At 33.5% G+C, this 5,611-nt stretch overlaps 1 pseudogene; it reads left to right on the top strand.

Moving 5' to 3' along the window:
* Nucleotides 1-5,177, top strand: part of LOC112098532 — a 9,602-nt pseudogene extending 4,425 nt beyond the window's left edge.
* The last annotated feature ends 434 nt before the right edge of the window (nucleotides 5,178-5,611 follow it).

Here is a 5,611-nt window from a genome sequence, read left to right as displayed (position 1 = left end):
ATTGGCCGCGGTTACCAATTTCCTAGATTTGAGAGCAATTGTTTGGTGGGCTTGAAGGTGAATAGCACCGAAATGTCATATCCAAAAATTTTTCTCAATTAGAAGAATTGTATATGGGTAACGGTTTTTCAGGGTGGGAGAAGGTTGAAGGAGGAAGTAATGCCAGTCTTGTCGAATTGGAGAGGTTGACAGAGCTAACTACTTTGGAGATAGAAGTTCCGGATGCCGAAATTCTGCCGCCGGATTTTGTCTCTGTGGAATTGCAAAGATATAAGATACGTATAGGAGATGGGCCCGAAGATGAGTTTGACCCATTGCTCGTCAAATCTGAAGCATCAAGATTGATGATGCTCAAGGGGATAAAAAAAGTTAGCATTCTTCAGGAGAATGATGGGACAAAAATGTTGCTGCAGAGAACTGAAGATCTCTGGCTAGAAACATTGGAGGGTGTTCAAAGTGTTGTTCATGAATTAGACGATGGGGAAGGTTTTCCACGATTGAAGCGTCTTCTCGTAACAGACTGTTCTGAGATTTTACATATTGTCGGTTCAGTTAGGGTTCGTTGCGAAGTCTTTCCCTTGCTGGAGGCATTGTCTCTTATGTTTTTAACTAATTTGGAGACGATATGCTACAGCCAACTCAGAGAAGATCAATCCTTCAGCAACTTAAGGATTATAAACGTAGATTCCTGTCGAAAATTGAAGTATCTCTTCTCATTCTCTATGGCCAAAAACCTATTGCGGCTTCAAAAAGTAAAAGTGGAAGACTGCGATGATTTGAAAATGATTATTGGTAAGTGTTGAAATTAATTATTGGTAGGATTATTGACATTGACTCTTTCTTTTTTTCTTTTTCTTTTTTTGGGGAAAAAAACAACGGATGTTTATTATATATTGTTTTGGTTCATTTATAGGGCCCGACATGGAGAAACCAACAACAACTCAGGGATTCATAGAAATCAATGCAGAGGATGATCCTGTTCACCAGGTAATAATTTTCTGTTTAATAATTAATTAATTAATATATTATCACGATTGATCTTCAATCATCGAAAGAATATTATATTAGAAGTTGTAGTTGAAGGAACAAAAATGTATGGTTTTTCTTTGCAGGTTACTTTTCCACGCTTGGAGGAACTGGAACTTGTCAGTTTAACAAATATAAAAAAATTATGGTCCGATCAATTTCAGGGAATATATTGTTGTCAAAATTTAACAAAAGTGACCGTGTGGAGTTGTCATCGTCTGAAGTATTTGTTTTCATATTCTATGGTTAATAGTCTTGGGCAACTCCAACATCTTGAGATTCGTAATTGCCGGTCAATTGAAGGGGTAGTCAACACCACGACGTTAGGAGGAAGAGATGAATTTAAGGTTTTTCCCAAACTACACTACCTGTCGCTCCATTGGCTTCCAAAACTAAGTAGCTTTGCCTCACCAGAAGACGTCATTCACACTGAAATGCAACCTCAATCCCTCTTTGATGAAAAGGTTTTTTTTCATTGAATTTTTAAATTCTCTTTTCGTTGAGTCTTCAAATTTAATTAATATACATCTCTAATTGCATTGAATTTTTAACTTCAGGTACGACTCCCAAGTCTGGAGGTATTACATATTAGTGAGGCGGATAAGTTGAGAAAAATATGGCACCACCAGCTTGCTTCGAAGTCTTTTAGCAAATTGAAAAAATTGAAGATATCTGGGTGTAATAATCTACTGAATATTTTTCCTCCATTGGTAAGATTGCTATATTCATTTTGAATTTTTATTTCAAGTAACATTCAACAATTATTTTAATCATTTTTGTGTTTACAAATAATTTTCATTCACAAATTATTTATTGCAAGTATTTTACTTCAAACATCAGGAGGGCAAAAAAGTAGTGTACTTCAAATCACCATTCTGAACTCTGCATTGTCAATCTAATTTATAGGTTCACCCGCATTAAAGTCAACGATATAATTGTTTTAAACACGATTTAACAGCATAATATAATTCAATTTAATTGTTTTTTTCCTTAAATCCTAATAAATAAGATTTTTAGAAATTAAAAGATACTTAGTTACTCAGCTTTTAAGCTCACAAATTCATATATATTTCTCTTTTCCTTGGGTCTTCAAATTTCGATTTAAAAAAAAATAAAGAAAAGTGTTCAAATGTAGTTAATATCTCTAGTTTAGTTATGAATTGATTACGCCATTGATTAAGCACAAATTCATGATGGTCATTTTGAATCGACCGTTGATTAAAAAATTCCTCAAATATTCACTCTATAACAGTCCCATGTTGATGGCGTTGGGAAGTGTTTTCCAGAAATGTTTTCCATTTTTAAAAGCATGAATATCGGGAAAAAAAAAAAAAGGGAAATACAGCGTTTTAGTTTAGTTATTTTAAAAATAGGCATGTTTGAAAATTAAAAATTTTAAAAAACTAGCATCGAGATGAAAAATGAATTTAGAATATTTAAAAATTACCTGAAATTCTTTCTCCGTTCCTAATACTAAATAGTGTAAATGCATTTTCATTATCTTTGTTTTTCTGGACTTCTATTTATTTATTTTTATTTTTTCTTTTTTTTCTTTAACAAAAAATATCTAGTAGACATTCATGGTTTGTTATTTTTCATAAAACAATTGTATGATTTTGACATACTTTGAATCTAGTTGAATGCTACTCTTTATTTTCAGGTTGGAATTCCCAATAGTCTAGTGAATCTTGATGTATCAGACTGTGCAAAAATAGAAGAAATCATAGGACATGTTGGAGAAGAAGCGAAGGAGAATCGTATTGCTTTCAACGAATTAAAACTTTTGGAACTTGATGATTTACCAAGGCTTACCAGCTTTTGTTTGGAGAATTACACTCTTGAATTCCCATCATTGGAACAAGTTTCTATGACACATTGTCCGAACATGAAGACTTTTTCTCGGGGAATCTCATCCACACCAAAGCTATACGTAGTGCAAGTGACTGAAAGGGAAGAGGGTGAACACCATTGGGAAGGCAATAAGCTTAATTCCACTATACAAAAGTGTTACGAAGTAATGGTATGTGTTAATCGATTCACTTTACGAAGTAATGGTGTTACGAACACCATTACGAAGTAATGGCAATAAGCTTAATTCCACTATACCACATTTAAACATATACACCTGCGTTGTAAATATATTTTTAGAAGTTAAAGCACAAAACATGTAAGTTTAATGTATATATATATCTAATGCCTTTCAAAAAAAGAAATTTATATATATCCAGTGCAATTGTTTTGGTTTATGCAGATTGGATTCCGTGACATAGAGCATTTGCAACTCTCACATTTTCCACGCTTGAGAGAAATATGGCACGGCCAAGCAGTGCCTGTCAGCTTCTTCAACAATTTACGACAACTGGCTGTGGATGACTGCACGAATATGTCGAGTGCTATTCCTACCAATCTGCTACGTTGCTTGAACAATTTGAGATGCCTGGAAGTGAGGAATTGTGATTTAATAGAAGAGGTGCTTCATTTAGAAGAGCTAAATGCTAAGGAAGAACATATAGGCCCCCGGTTTCCTAGGCTTAACAGACTAAGGCTCATTGATCTTCCAAAACTCAAAAGATTCTGCAACTTCACTGGGAATATAATTGAACTGTCTGAGTTGGAGAATCTAACTATTGAGAATTGCCCTGATATGGAAACATTCATATCCAACTCTGTAGTGCATGTGACAACAAATAACAAGGAACCTCAAAAATTAACATCAGAAGAGAACTTTTTGCTGGCTCATCAAGTACAACCCCTCTTCGATGAAAAGGTGATTATTATTATTATTATTATTATTATTATTATTTTCCCCTTCACTTTTGTTCGCACAGATGTAATTTCATTAGAATCAAATCAAATTTTATGACTCATCTTTTTGCATGTCATCTTGATTCATATATGAATTAACAATACAACTACAGTTATGAACTAACTTTATAGTATGAATTAAAAAAATGTCTTAAATTATTTCGATGACTGGTAACATGAGGTGATGAACTATATCAATTATGCTTGTCGCATCTCTGTTTTCCTAGCTAATTCATATTGGATTTAGTATCAGATTTCATTTATGTGTTTCAAAGGGTAATCGATTTGATACTTATATTTGGGATCCTACTGCAAAGCATACTAATTTGGAAATAAAATATAAAATGCCGTGATTAATCTTGTCCATAAAATATGCAGGGGAAGACTGCAGAGATTGGATACATACTTTCATTTACAACTTAATTTTGTTGATTTTCAGCTTACATTCCCTCAATTGAAGGAGTTAAAGCTATCTAGATTACACAAAGTGCAGCATCTCTGGAAGGAAAATGACGAATCCAACAAAGCGTTTGCAAACTTGAAAAGGCTAGAAATATCGGAATGTAGTAAGTTGCAAAAATTAGTACCACCTTCGTGGCATTTGGAAAATCTGTGGGGACTACAAGTATCGAAGTGTCACGGGTTGATAAATGTGTTGACGCTCTCAGCATCTAAAAATCTAGTGAATCTCGGAAGAATGAAGATAGTTGATTGCAAAATGATGGAAGAAATCATACAGTCGCCGGTTGCAGAAGAAGCGAAAGATTGCATTGTTTTCAAGGAATTAAAGTACTTGGGACTTGATTGTTTGCCAAGCCTAACAAGCTTTTGTTTAGGTAATTACGCTCTTGAATTCCCGTCCTTGAAACAAGTAGTTGTGAGAGAGTGTCCAAAAATGATGATCTTCTCTCAAGGAGTCTTAGACACACCAATGCTAAACAAAGTGAACGTCACCGAAGAAGAAAAAGATGATGATGAAGAAGATGATGATGATGAAGGATGTTGGGAAGGCAACCTCAATGACACCATAAAAAAATTGTTCAATGAAATGGTGAGTATCAATTAAGTTTTGGTGCTATTTAGAAAATTATTTTATAGAAACTAATGTAATATAATATGATTGGTTGACTGAAAATATATAATAATAAATAAATAAATAAATTATGAGGGCTATGTAATGTTTTTGTTTAACCAATCATATTATGTCGCATTAGTTTATACAATATTGTTTGTGTACAAGAGTTGTAATGTATGCTTGCTTACACGAGTAATTACAAAATGTGCAGAATTCTAAAGAAAAGATTGAGCCAACCCTTCAGGTACAGTGAAGAAGCTATCTCGAACCAGGCCAATCTCGTGTACATGATTCAACTTGCTCGTTCTCCTGTACTTGAATAATTTGGTTCTAAACGCATTTACAACTTTTTTGTCATGCTATAGACATGCAAGACACTTTGGATTTGTTTGATGCATTCTTTGTTTAAGGAAGGACTTGAATTGATGTTTCATGTTTCATGCAATTTTCAATTAGATACTGTTTAAACTTCTGCATTATTCATTCAATCGGTGTTTTAAGCATTTGATTTCTAACTAGTCCTGATAGAAGATCATTAGCTGAAGAAAACATCATAACATTTGTGGCATTATCAGAATAAGAATAGTTTTATGAGTATAGTAAAATTAACTAGACCATTATTAAAAGGAATTAATCCGTCAACTTTAAGTAAACTTTAGATGATGGTTCTGACCTAAACCATTTTAATGCTTGGCAAAATCACAT

Source organism: Citrus clementina, unplaced genomic scaffold (genome assembly GCF_000493195.1).
Source record: "Citrus clementina cultivar Clemenules unplaced genomic scaffold, Citrus_clementina_v1.0 scaffold_5, whole genome shotgun sequence".
Taxonomy (NCBI): Eukaryota; Viridiplantae; Streptophyta; class Magnoliopsida; order Sapindales; family Rutaceae; genus Citrus; species Citrus x clementina.
This window is presented reverse-complemented; position numbering and strand designations above follow the sequence as displayed.